This window comes from Lepisosteus platostomus, chromosome 15 (genome assembly GCF_059453375.1).
Source record: "Lepisosteus platostomus isolate fLepPlt1 chromosome 15, fLepPlt1.hap1, whole genome shotgun sequence".
Lineage (NCBI taxonomy): Eukaryota > Metazoa > Chordata > Actinopteri > Semionotiformes > Lepisosteidae > Lepisosteus > Lepisosteus platostomus.
Genome location: NC_142625.1, coordinates 930,766 through 945,250, shown reverse-complemented (window position 1 = coordinate 945,250; position 14,485 = coordinate 930,766). Strand labels below are relative to the sequence as shown.

The 14,485-nt window shown below is 51.1% G+C and overlaps 3 non-coding genes across 3 annotated transcripts; all 3 read right to left on the bottom strand.

Annotated features, from left to right (window-relative positions):
* Window positions 1-1,964: 1,964 nt before the first annotated feature.
* On the bottom strand, window positions 1,965-2,158 carry LOC148647488 (U2 spliceosomal RNA). Its single transcript, XR_015926896.1, has one exon. It is a non-coding gene; the product is annotated as a U2 spliceosomal RNA (small nuclear RNA).
* A 2,920-nt stretch (window positions 2,159-5,078) lies between these two features.
* On the bottom strand, window positions 5,079-5,263 carry LOC148647487 (U2 spliceosomal RNA). The gene has a single exon (XR_015926970.1). It is a non-coding gene; the product is annotated as a U2 spliceosomal RNA (small nuclear RNA).
* A 2,984-nt stretch (window positions 5,264-8,247) lies between these two features.
* On the bottom strand, window positions 8,248-8,435 carry LOC148647486 (U2 spliceosomal RNA). The gene has a single exon (XR_015926950.1). It is a non-coding gene; the product is annotated as a U2 spliceosomal RNA (small nuclear RNA).
* Window positions 8,436-14,485: the final 6,050 nt, after the last annotated feature.

The window sequence follows — 14,485 nt, the reverse complement described above, 5'->3', positions numbered from 1 at the left end:
GCCGTACGTCTGTCTCCGTCTCCAGTCCTCCTGTCTTCCCCTGTCCGGCCTCCAACTGTTGCCTTCCTCCTTTCCTCGCTTTCCTCCCGGAAAGCTCCCCCTCTTCTCTTGGGTCATCCTCCACCTGTTCTTCCCCCGCCAGAGCTGCCCCCTCATACAAGGCTCTGTTGTAGTCGGCATCTCTACGGTTGCACTGGCGGTACAGATGCCCCGTAGCACCACACAGCGAGCACTCCTTCGTTGGGCACCGCTGCGTTGTGTGGTCCCGGCTGTGACACTTCATACACTCCGTGGTCTTGCAAGCCTCTTCACGATGCCCATACTCCCGACATCTGCGGCAAAAATCTGGCTGGTTCCAGTAAAATAAGTACCCCCTACCTGAACCGATTGCGAAGGTGGCCGGTGGGTGGGAGAAGCCATCCTCGGACCTGGGCTCCTTGCGCAACTCGACTTCATATTTTCGTCTCCCCGCCCATACGGTCTTCCGATCCCGAATCGTCACAGGCCTGCTCACCACGTCCACATACCGCCGCAAAAAGGTGGTAACGTCGGCGTCGGGGATGAACGGGTTAAACATGTGGACTATCACCCACCTCTTGTTGTTTCCTTGCAGTCCTGTGCACTCATACTCACGGAGCTTCCCCTCTTGTTGGGCTTGCAGTACCTTTTTCACCGTGTTCTGGTAAATCCTGGCGTCCATGAAGGTGGTGTCCATGTATCGCTGTACCCGGTTCCCCTGCAAACATAGGATCTCCTCCACTGCAACTCCCAGATCCCTGAAAAGGACATCCTCTTCAAAGGCCTCTCTCCCAGGCATCTCCGTCTCCGCTCTCCAGTAAAAGCGGATGGTCCACTTCAGGTTGGGATCCCCGCCAGCCCTCCTCGCCATCCCGGGGTCCGCAGCCATCGTGAGCGCAGCCTTTCGGCTGCCGAAGCAGCCTACTCACCCCAAGTGAAACAAACAAACGTAGAAAACGCAGTCCACAATCCAAAAGGTAGTCCAAAATCCGGTCCGGGGTCCAAAATCCAAGTAGTCCTTCCGCACTCCAAATGTGGTGTTCTTTGTCCCTCCTCTTTCCTCGACCTTAGGCAAAAGGCCGAGAAGCGATGCCCACAAAGGCGCGGACCGACGCGCGGGCGTTCCGCTGGCGCACAGTGGCGCAGGCCGACTCCTCTGGAGCCCGGGACCCGCGCAGCTGCCGGCCTCCCTGCAGCCAGAGGCCTGCCGCGGGACTCTGCTCCCCCTCTCTCTTGCCTGCCCGCCTGCCTTCCTGCCAGTCCCGGGCGGGGGCCCTGCTCTTTGATCTTCTGTCAACGGCCCGACAACGACCGCAGCCGCAGGGGGCGCCAGCCGCCCGGCCTCCTTAGCTTAGGCCCCTCCCACCGGCAGCAGCTGCGCCCAACCGGCTGCAAGCCAAAGCCGAGCGCCAGCACCTGCGGGCAGAGGCAAGGGGCAGCTCTCTCTCGGGAGGGAGGGAGGGACGGGGACGCGCGCGCACACACACACGCCTGCCTGCCTGCCTGCCTGCCTGCCGAAAAAAAAGAAAGAAAAGGTGGATATACTAAGTTTTTGGGAGGGAAAACGCCCAGCTGTCGAAAGGGGCCCGCCTGCAGGGACGGGGACGGACACACACGCAAGCAAGCAAGCAAGCAAGCAAGCAAGCAAGCAAGCAAGCCACGCCTGCCTCCCTGGGAAAAGGCTGAAAAACCTAAGTTTTTTGGAGGGAAAACGCACGGGAGCCGAAAAGGGGGCCGGCCTGCTTGCCCAGAGAGTCGAGACGCGGGAAAGCGCACAGAGGGAGCACGGGAACCGAGAGGGCGAGAGAGAGACAGAACACAGAGACACACAGATGGGGGACGAGGGACGAGACCCGAGAAGAAGGAGCTCCAGTCCACTTCGCTTGCTCGCTCGCTCGCTCGCTAGCTAGCTAGCTACCTACGTCTGTCTTTTCACCGCTGAGAGAAGGTGGTGCACCGCTCCCGGAGGCGCTGCAATACCGGGCCGATGCGTGGAGAGGACGGAGCAAGCTCCTGATCCAGCTCCCTGTTCCAAAAATCCGTTTAATATGTGGTCCCCCGATGGGGGACGTATCAGATATTAAACTGATAAGAACAGATTTTTTTTTTTTTTTTTTTATTGCAAAATTACAAAAGAAATTCCAAAAACTCCAAAGAACAAAACACAATCCCAAATACACAATAGTCACAATAACAACCAAAGTCATCTCAACCCATAATCCTGTTAAACACAAAAATCCATTCAATAGTCGACTAACAAAAACTTCTAAATACTAACAACCCTTCCCACTCAATTCTCAACAAATAATTACACAGCAAAATCAATACACAGCAAAATCTGTACATCCCCATTACATAGCTCAGAACCTCAATTATTACCATAATCCCACCCATTATGCAAATTAAACCAAAAACCCCTTTCCCAAATTTACAATTCATTCATTTTCCACAATCCTTGAATTAACTCCCAGCACCACCCGTCACAAACTAGTCCCCTCCCAAACCACCAATTACATAAACCCACCTTTCAAACAAGTCAAACAAGTCAAACACATACAAAAATTCAAACAATCCAAAATTCATATAAGAAACAAAACAATTTCTTGTTATACTAATACAAATCCCATTCAATTAATAACAAAAACAATACACAGCAAAAACAAAGTCACAGTTCATTTTAATTCCACAATTTCTAAACACCCCACCAAAAACCCCACAACCCACTTTGCCCTTCCCATAATCCCACCCCTTATGCAAATGCAACCCTGATCTCTGAAAGACTATTAACTTGATTCTCCTTCATCTCTTCCCCTTCTTTTTCCCTTTTTTCCTAACCGTCTGCCCCACCCTTACTTCCCCCTTCACATTCCCTCCTTCCTTCAAATCTACAGTCCAATCTGGTTCTAGGTCCCTAACATCACCTTCCACCCAACGATACTTAGGTTTACTCGAACCCTTATCAGCACTCGACACATCACTTACCGCATTCTCCGCCACATTCGTTCTGTTATCAATCCCAGTCAACCTCTCTTCCACACATACATTCTCTTCCTCCTTCAAATCTACAGTCAAATCTGGTTCTAAATCCCTAACATCACCCTCCACCCAACGAAACCCATTTACAAAACCCTCCCTACGCACTACCACATCTTCAGAAACAGAAATTCCTCCTTCCACTTCACTCTCTTCTTTCCCAATACCCCCCACATCATTTGTATCAACTCTCTTCTTCACATTTTTCATACAATACCGATGACCATGTCCAGGCTCATCACACAGATAACACTTTTTCTCCTGATCACAATTCCTGGCCACATGACCCAACTTCCCACACCGTTTACAAATCACTGGCTCACACTGTGCAGCAAAATGTCCACGTTCTCCACATAACATGCAAGCGAGGGGCTGCCCAGAATACACCAGGTAACCCCTGTGAGTCCCGATCTCGAAGAAAGCAGGGGGATGTATCACCCCCTCCTCCGCCGTGTTCCCCAGTCGCAGTCTCATCAGATACGTCCGCTTCCCGTTCCACACGCCATCAGGATCCAAGTGCCTCCTCCCTGCTCCTTGCAGATCCACAAACTGCTGTAAAAAAGACACAATATCCTCCTCCGGAACAAATGAGTCGAAAACATGCACCATCATTACTGTAAGCTCTCCCGCAAACATTGGCTCAACACGAAAAGACTTAACAGGATCTTCATTTTTCCTCTCCTGAACTTTTCTCCATACTTCAAAACACAAGGCTTCTGTTGCAAGAGTTAGTTCAAACACTCCCCGAGCACAATAATCCTGGAGACAAAATACGTCTGCCAATTCAACACCCAAACATTGAATCAAAACCAAATTCTTGAACTTATCTCTGTCCCAGAAAGCAGGTCCATCGCGGCTCCTCAACGAGAAACAAAGGGAGTTCTTCCTCCGCTCCTTCCTCGCCCAGGGATGCCCAGCCATCGCTCCAGCAATGCTCCTCAGCTCTCCTTCCGAAACCTCCAGGCAAGCAAAACGCCGTCGTCCAGCACCGACCACCGCCTCAGCAAACTCCTCGTCCACACCGCTCCGGTCTTCCAGGTTCCACCATCAGCAATCCATTCCTTCCGGTCCGTCCGATCCTCCCCTCGCCTTCCCGACCCCCTGGACTAAGATCTTGGAACTGCGGTCAGGCCACTTGAACCTTGATCTTAGCCAAAAGGCCGAGAAGCGATGCCCACAAAGGCGCGGACCGACGCGCGGGCGTTCCGCTGGCGCACAGTGGCGCAGGCCGACTCCTCTGGAGCCCGGGACCCGCGCAGCTGCCGGCCTCCCTGCAGCCAGAGGCCTGCCGCGGGACTCTGCTCCCCCTCTCTCTTGCCTGCCCGCCTGCCTTCCTGCCAGTCCCGGGCGGGGGCCCTGCTCTTTGATCTTCTGTCAACGGCCCGACAACGACCGCAGCCGCAGGGGGCGCCAGCCGCCCGGCCTCCTTAGCTTAGGCCCCTCCCACCGGCAGCAGCTGCGCCCAACCGGCTGCAAGCCAAAGCCGAGCGCCAGCACCTGCGGGCAGAGGCAAGGGGCAGCTCTCTCTCGGGAGGGAGGGAGGGACGGGGACGCGCGCGCACACACACACGCCTGCCTGCCTGCCTGCCTGCCTGCCGAAAAAAAAGAAAGAAAAGGTGGATATACTAAGTTTTTGGGAGGGAAAACGCCCAGCTGTCGAAAGGGGCCCGCCTGCAGGGACGGGGACGGACACACACGCAAGCAAGCAAGCAAGCAAGCAAGCAAGCAAGCAAGCAAGCCACGCCTGCCTCCCTGGGAAAAGGCTGAAAAACCTAAGTTTTTTGGAGGGAAAACGCACGGGAGCCGAAAAGGGGGCCGGCCTGCTTGCCCAGAGAGTCGAGACGCGGGAAAGCGCACAGAGGGAGCACGGGAACCGAGAGGGCGAGAGAGAGACAGAACACAGAGACACACAGATGGGGGACGAGGGACGAGACCCGAGAAGAAGGAGCTCCAGTCCACTTCGCTTGCTCGCTCGCTCGCTCGCTAGCTAGCTAGCTACCTACGTCTGTCTTTTCACCGCTGAGAGAAGGTGGTGCACCGCTCCCGGAGGCGCTGCAATACCGGGCCGATGCGTGGAGAGGACGGAGCAAGCTCCTGATCCAGCTCCCTGTTCCAAAAATCCGTTTAATATGTGGTCCCCCGATGGGGGACGTATCAGATATTAAACTGATAAGAACAGATTTTTTTTTTTTTTTTTTATTAGAAAACAGTTCATTACAGTTCTTAAATTCTACCAAACATCAAACAACAATCACATTTCTAATAAAACATAACAACCCAACCCAAATAACAAAACGCATACAACAACCCAGGGTAACACAAAAAACATTCATAACTTAACATAAACCCCACCTCTTAAAACCTCCCAACTTCAAACTGAAACATTACACAGCAAACATAAATCCTTAACCCATCCATATTTCTTACAGTAATTCCCAAAACCATATTACTCTCTAACCCAAAAACACATTTCCATAGTCCCACCCCATATTCAAATGACCTCCTTCCCTACTTAATCTCCTCACCTCCTCCCTCCCCATCAACTTAACCTCCCAACTTCAACCAAATCCATTACACAGCAAAAAACCCAAAAACTTAACATCTCCATATTCACTTGCATTAACTCGTAGAACCCCCAACCCATATAACTCCATACCCAAAAAAACCTCATATCCATAATCCCACCCCTTATGCAAATGCCTCCATCCACTCTTGATCAGCCCAACACACTTATTTTCACTCCCTCTCTCCCAGTTGCTTCATCTATTTCCGTCATTAATATTCCATCACTCCTTATCCTCTCAAACCCATCCATTCACACTCATTAGCACTCCCCCGCCCAATCTCAACACAAACCATTACTCTGTCCACCTTTCACCACTCATCCCTTTCCTTTCTTTTTCCCTTTTTTCTTAGCTGTCTGTCCCGCCTTTACCTCACCCTTCTCATTCCCTTCATCCTTCAAATCAACAGTCAAAGACAATACACTTTCCCCAGCATCACCATCCACCCACCGAAAACCGCGTTTACTTAAACCCTTATCACCACCTGACGCTTCTCTCTCCGCACTCCCCGCACCATTCACCCTACTTTCAATCTCACTCTCATCAACCGAACATACACTAACATTCATACCTACACCCTGTCCTATCACACCCCCAGCCATCCTCTCAACCGTATACCCTTGCCTCTCCATATCCAATTCACACTCTTTCACAAAATCCGAATACTGTCTCTCTTCATCGCTGTCCATAAACTCCCCATGCACTACCACATCTTCAGGACTGTAAAATCCTCTCTGCTCATCACTCTCTTCTTTTCCCATATCTCCCATATTCCTATCCACACGATTTACATTCACACTTGTTTTCACAGTTCCCGCACAGTACCGATAACTGTGCCCTGGCTCATCACACCGGTAACACCTCCGCTCTTGAGCACAATTCCTGGCCACATGACCCGTCTTCCCGCACCTTTTACAGTGTACGAACTTACATTCTGCAGCAAAATGTCCACGCTCTCCACACAACATACAAGCAAGGGGCTGCCCGGAATACACCAGGTAACCCCTATGAGTCCCGATTTCGAAGAATGCAGGAGGGTGTATCACCCCCTCCTCAGCCGTCTTCCCCAGTCGCAGCCTCATCAGGTATGTCCGTTTCCCATTCCACACACCATCAGGGTCCAAATGCTTCTTCCCTGTTCCCTGCAAATCCACGAACTCCTGTAAAAAGGACACAATGTCCTCCTCCGGCACAAACGAATCAAAGACATGTACCATCATCACTGTAAGTTCCCCGGCGAACATTGGCTCAACCCGGAAAAGCTTTACAGGATCCTCGTCCTTCCTCTCCTGGACTTTCCTCCATACATCGAAGCACAAAGCCTCTGATGCAAGAGTCAATTCAAAAATCCCCCGTGCACAATAGTCCTGAAGACAAAAAATGTCTGCCAAATTAACTTCCAAACATTGAACCAAAACCAATTTTTTAAACTTATCTCTGTCCCAGACTACAGGTCCATCCCGGCTCCTCGACGAGAAGCAAAGGGTGTTCTTCCTCCGTTCTTTCCTCGCCCAGGGATGCCCAGCCATCACTCCGACAATGCTCCTCAGCTCTCCTTCCGGATCTCCAGGTACCAAACCGCCGTCGTCCCACACCGACCACCGTCTCCGCAATCTCCTTGTCCACACCGATTCGATCTTCCAAACTCCTCCGTCAGCACTCCAATCTCCGGTCCATCCAATCCTCCCCTCGCCTTCCCGACCCCCTGGACTAAGATCTTGGAATTGCGGGCTTGCCGGCTTAAACCTCGATCTTAGCCAAAAGGCCGAGAAGCGATGCCCACAAAGGCGCGGACCGACGCGCGGGCGTTCCGCTGGCGCACAGTGGCGCAGGCCGACTCCTCTGGAGCCCGGGACCCGCGCAGCTGCCGGCCTCCCTGCAGCCAGAGGCCTGCCGCGGGACTCTGCTCCCCCTCTCTCTTGCCTGCCCGCCTGCCTTCCTGCCAGTCCCGGGCGGGGGCCCTGCTCTTTGATCTTCTGTCAACGGCCCGACAACGACCGCAGCCGCAGGGGGCGCCAGCCGCCCGGCCTCCTTAGCTTAGGCCCCTCCCACCGGCAGCAGCTGCGCCCAACCGGCTGCAAGCCAAAGCCGAGCGCCAGCACCTGCGGGCAGAGGCAAGGGGCAGCTCTCTCTCGGGAGGGAGGGAGGGACGGGGACGCGCGCGCACACACACACGCCTGCCTGCCTGCCTGCCTGCCTGCCGAAAAAAAAGAAAGAAAAGGTGGATATACTAAGTTTTTGGGAGGGAAAACGCCCAGCTGTCGAAAGGGGCCCGCCTGCAGGGACGGGGACGGACACACACGCAAGCAAGCAAGCAAGCAAGCAAGCAAGCAAGCAAGCAAGCCACGCCTGCCTCCCTGGGAAAAGGCTGAAAAACCTAAGTTTTTTGGAGGGAAAACGCACGGGAGCCGAAAAGGGGGCCGGCCTGCTTGCCCAGAGAGTCGAGACGCGGGAAAGCGCACAGAGGGAGCACGGGAACCGAGAGGGCGAGAGAGAGACAGAACACAGAGACACACAGATGGGGGACGAGGGACGAGACCCGAGAAGAAGGAGCTCCAGTCCACTTCGCTTGCTCGCTCGCTCGCTCGCTAGCTAGCTAGCTACCTACGTCTGTCTTTTCACCGCTGAGAGAAGGTGGTGCACCGCTCCCGGAGGCGCTGCAATACCGGGCCGATGCGTGGAGAGGACGGAGCAAGCTCCTGATCCAGCTCCCTGTTCCAAAAATCCGTTTAATATGTGGTCCCCCGATGGGGGACGTATCAGATATTAAACTGATAAGAACAGATTTTTTTTTTTTTTTTTTTATTATCAAAAAGTAACAACAAACAAGTTCACAGAAACTTCGTCAATCACCAAAATCAAACATATAGACACACAATTAACTCAAACAAAACACTACATAAACCAATCAAAACATGGGATTACAATAAACAAGACCATCAATTGTTAGATATTAGCCAATACTTTCCACTTTTCTTTAACAGCGTGGAAACTCAACTTCCTTTTATCATTGGCCACCATACATCTGACATCCCACAATACCTTGTTCCACACCCCTCCCACATCACATGTCACTCCCTTCTTTACCAACAAATTTCTTGCAGCCCACAGTTCTATTTTCACAAAGCTAATTAAAAACCATAACAAAAAACTCATTTCTTTCGTTCTCCCCCCCCTCCTTATACCAAACATTATTGTTGCAAGGTTTATCGTAAAGGTGCTATCTATAGCTTCCAAAACAATTTTACTCTTTTCCCACACTTTTTGCGCAAAATTACAGAACCAAAATACATGTTCGATGCTTTCCTCGCCACAACATCCAGTTCGAGGGCACCCGACTTGTTTAGTCAACTTATGTTTATATAATACGGATCTTACTGGAAGTCTCTTCCATACCGTTAACCAATTGAGGTCTAGACAGTCCAAACGCAAACCCTTGGGCTGCACTCTTCCCCAGATCTCATTTGCGACGCCCCCCACAACCCTGGCTTCTCCTCTTTCTGTTATAGCGCAATACAGTGCCCTGTGATCCAGCATCTCCAACTCGTCCACCGCCTCCAGATGTTTCCTTGTCCAGGACACTGCGTGCCTGTAATGCCAGGGCAGATCTTCACCGTGAGGGACGTCGTTCTTCCAGTTGGTGAGTCTGCGCATGCTGTTTGATAACCAAAACCTTACAAAGTACTGATGATCATGAGACACAGGCTGTTTCAAAGCTTTACACAAACCAGACACAAATAAACAATTTAACTTGATCGGCATGTTCGGTACTGACCTACCCCCCTTTTCTATGGATCTAAACATATCGACACGTTTTACATATTCATATTTTTTATTCCACAAAAAACTAAACACTTCTCTGACCAGATACCTGTTATACCTAGCCGGCATAGGATACACATTTGCTAAATACGTGAGGGCGGGTAACACGTCTGTTTTTAATATGATTACCTTTTCGATGAAAGAAAGCCTTCTGTCGCCCCATCGGAGTAGCCTTTTCCTGACCACCTCCAATGCCTCTTGCCAGCTGTTATGAATCGTACTTAGGTCATTAAAAGAAACCCCCAAAACTTTCAAAGGACCTCTGCAGTAATTCAGGTCGCAGAGACTCCCCTTTTCGTCCCTCCAACACCCAAAATATTTAACTTTGCTTTTTTGTCTATTTAACTTTGCTCCAGATATCCGGGCGAAGCTGTCGAAAATCCCCAGAGCCTCCTGCAAACTTTCCTTCGACTCTACCATCAAAGTGATATCGTCAGCATACAAAGTCATCTTCACCCTCCCCCCACCACTCCCAGGCAGCATTATTCCTTCTACACGTGGGCTCGCGTTAACCATCCTAACAAAGGGCTCCAAATAGAGTACAAACAATAGAGGCGATAAAGGACAACCTTGTCTCACGCCCACCTTCTGTTCTACCAATTTCCCAAGATACCCATTCACCACCACTCTACTCCCTACGTGCTTATACAGAGTCTTTAGCCACCTAATAAAAAGTGAGCCAAAACCCATCCTCTCCATCACGGCCCACAAAAACTTATGTGACACTCTATCAAAGGCCTTCTCCAAATCAAGGCTCACCAGTGCAAGGGGGATATTCCTCTGCTCGGACCACGCTATTATGTCCCTAACCAACTGCAATGACCAGGTAATTTTCCTTCCCTGGACCCCACACGTCTGATCTTTCCCAATCACTTTGTCCAACACCCCTTTCATCCTATTAACTAACACCTTTGCGAACAGTTTATAGTCTGAGCAAAGCATAGTTAAAGGCCTCCAATTCGCTAACTCTGTCGGTTGGCCTTTTTTATACAGCAGAGTCAAAACCCCCTCCCGCATCGATCTTCCCAAAACGTCCTTGCAAAAAACCTCCTTCATTACCTCAAGCAAGATCGGCCCCAATATACCCCAGAAGGTCCTGTAAAATTCTGCTGGCAAACCATCAATTCCAGGCACCTTCCCATTTTTTGAGCCAGCTAAGGCCACCCTGAGCTCTTCTAATGTAAACGGCCTTTCTAAGAGGGCCCTACTCTCCTCTGGCAGCTTTGAGACAATACAATCCAGGGAGGCGTAATCTGTCTCCCTTCCCATCTCCTTTTCAGAAAAGAGATTCTGATAATAACCAAACACTGCCTCCAACATGCCTTCTTTATCTGCTACTACTGTGCTCGCATCCACTTGTATCCCGTCCAGCCTTCTTTTAACCTGTTGCTTTCTCACCTGTCTAAAAAGATAAGAAACACAGGTCCCTTGCTGCAGGGATGAGTCAACTCGGGCCTTAAAAATAAAATTCTTTGCCCTCTCCTCGTGATATGCCCTTAATTTCCTTTTTGAGGCTGCCACCTCAGCCATGTCCACTTGCACTCCTTCGTTAAGGAGAGCGTAGAGCTTATTCAGCTCTTCCTGGAGCAGCCTCCCCTCTCTCCTCACCTTTTTCTGACGCTCACGACAATATGACCTCGTTTCTTTTTTGATTTTCTTTTTGATCTGCTCCCACCATTCCACCGTGGGAACATGCTGTCGCCTTTCTTCCCGCCACCTGTTCAAATACAAACTCATACAATCTACATACTCTCTCTCTTCCAACACCTCAACATTCATTCTCCATACACCCTTCCCATACATTCCTCTTGCCAGGCTCAAATCCACTTCTACAATATCGTGATCTGAAAGCCAGGCCGGATGAGTGTTCACTCCACCAACTGCCACCTCCCTGGATACAAAAACATAATCAAGGCGCTTCGCTACACCCGCTGTGTTTCTCCAGGTAGGTACCACCCCTTTTGCTCGGAAACGCACTGCACTATCAACTAAATTAAAGCGCGTCAATAGTGTGCGCAGCTGCTTTGCCCCTGCCTCTTCCTTATTAAAGAGGTCAACATTAAAATCTCCACCAATAACCAGGAACCTATTCGTGGCACACAAAGGGAACAGTTCTTTAAAAAAATCTGCCCTCATTGACCCTACAGCAGGAGCGTAGACACACACTATTCTAAAGTTACACTCACCAATGCACAAATCAACACTTAAAACTCTTCCCGGTACCACTGCAACACTCCCTTCGACTAAAACATCCCGATTTCCAATCAACACACCCACACCCGATGAGTGAACCCCCCCCACACTCCACCTAGAATCACCTCTATCCCACTCACGCGCAAAACCAACCACATCATTATCATTTTTCAAATGAACCTCCTGCAAAAGACAGACATCAAAATTAAAAATCCTCAAAGACTGAAAGACTGCTGTCCTTTTCACTTTGTCCCTCAGCCCCCTGGTGTTTAACGTGAGGACTTTTATGGTCATGAATAATTATTTTACATTTTCTCTTCCCATTTATCTATAATGGCCATCACCGCTATGTAAGCGTCCCGCACTTCCGATTCTTGATGACCACTCACAGTCAATCTTGTGATTCTCCTAGCCGCTCCTTCGTTCTCGAGTTTCACTCCCGGAAATCTTCTGAGTACGTTTTTGATTCCACCCGCCTTGTTCGGGAACCTCACATTTCCGTTCTGCCATTCACACTTCTTTAAAAAACCTGATGAGGCATCCAACTTTTTCACATACCTTCCTTCCTTTCTGTACACCCCTGAAGCAAAGGCTTCCTTTGCCTTCCCAGCACTGTTCCTCCACTGCTTTACTAAATCCGAGAAAAGGCACTTTTTTGAACCTATCTCTGAGTGGGTTCTTCCATATATTTGAATGCGTCTCACTTCTTTACCAAGGTACTCACACTTGTACTTAATCCCTTTCTTCTGCAGATCCTGTTCTTCAAACCCGGCTGGCCAATGAACATCTCTATTCTTTTCGTTCCATTTGCACAGGTCGATGAAATCTCTGGGGAGGTCCGAATCGAGCCAAAGGCCCTCCTCACTCCTCAGCTTCTGCTCAGCCTGGACACCCCCACCTCCGGTAAGTACCTGGTTGCCCTCATCCGTTTCAGGTATGCAAGAAGCTCCTGATAATACTGAGCAATCTCTGGACTGGGACAGAACAAGTCCCTCATCATGGACTTCACCCTCTCCAGGTGTGTAAACTGCCACCAGGACCTCTGAGACAGGTGTATCACTCAGTGACAAATCCTCAGTACCTCTATCTGCCTTTTTGGCCACTAGAGCATCTGAGCCTTGTGCCTTCCTCTTTATGGATCTTTTTGACACCGACGGCCCTTCTCCCTCCTCTTCCTCCATCCTCTCTCCCCAACTCCCATCCTGGACACTTTGCACCTCCTGCCCCACTTCCATCGCAGCTGCTTTCAAAAAGTCTAGTCCTGGCGTCTCTGAAACCTCTGAAAAGCTGTCCTTATCAGAAAAACTTCCATCTGTGGGCTCACTTTGCATATGCAAAATGAGCTCCGCCCCTTCTTCTGCCCCTCTCACCACTTCTCCGGTTTCCTCTTCTTCTACCGTTAAGAAGCTTCCATCTTTTGAAAACCTTCGGCTTCCCTTTTTTCCAGGTTCCCTATTGTCAGCCTCCCCACCTTCATCCACCTCTCTTCGTCTCTCCTCTTCATTTGCAGCACCTGGTCTTTCACCTGCAACTCCACTCACGACTTCTGAAAAAGTCCTTTTCCGTAAAGCACAGTCTTTAAATATATGCCCTGCACCTCCGCACAGATTACACCTCCTCTCTTCCTTGCATTCTGAAGATAGGTGACCAACCCCCTCACATCTTCTGCAGATTCGCTCCCTGCAATCCACCACATGATGTCCCTCCTTCCTACATCTCCTGCAAACCGAGGGCTGTCCGTAATAGAACAAGTACCCCCTGTTGGAGCCTATCTCAAATGATGCAGGCGGGTGCAAAAGACCGTCCGGTGCTGACCCATTCGCTCTGAAACGCACCCTGTAACGCCACTTCCCTGTCCAATAGTTTTTCCTGTCTATTATCTTCACCCCTATGCCCTGAATATCCACGAAGCGCTTCAAAAAACAGACTATGTTTTCTTCAGGCATATAGGGGTTAAACATTGCCACTGTCAAGGTTCTTAACTCCCTGGCAAACAAGGGTTCCACATAGTAGTCCACGAAAGGTTTTTCCTCTTTCCTTCTGTTCACCACTGCCCAAACGCCCCTGACAAGATTCTCTGAGTTGAGCGAAAGGTCAAAACACCTCTTACCCGGGAAGTCTTGTAGGCAGAACACGTCCTCAGGCTCCAGGTGCAGGGCATCTCTCATCACCTCGTCCTCGAAACTGTCCCTTGAAGTGAACTCCGTCTTCTCCCCGTTGTCTCGTAACACAAAACGCACAGCATGTCGCACTCTTCCTTCTCTTGAAAAGGCTCCTCCCTCCATCGTCAAAAATGGCCGGAAAAAAACCGCCACGCAAAAAAAGGCTTCGAGTCTCCCCGAAACAAGCGATCCGTCTCTCCCTTTCTCCTGGCTAAGATGCAAGCTGCGGTCAGGCCACACACTTGATCTTAGCCAAAAGGCCGAGAAGCGATGCCCACAAAGGCGCGGACCGACGCGCGGGCGTTCCGCTGGCGCACAGTGGCGCAGGCCGACTCCTCTGGAGCCCGGGACCCGCGCAGCTGCCGGCCTCCCTGCAGCCAGAGGCCTGCCGCGGGACTCTGCTCCCCCTCTCTCTTGCCTGCCCGCCTGCCTTCCTGCCAGTCCCGGGCGGGGGCCCTGCTCTTTGATCTTCTGTCAACGGCCCGACAACGACCGCAGCCGCAGGGGGCGCCAGCCGCCCGGCCTCCTTAGCTTAGGCCCCTCCCACCGGCAGCAGCTGCGCCCAACCGGCTGCAAGCCAAAGCCGAGCGCCAGCACCTGCGGGCAGAGGCAAGGGGCAGCTCTCTCTCGGGAGGGAGGGAGGGACGGGGACGCGCGCGCACACACACACGCCTGCCTGCCTGCCTGCCTGCC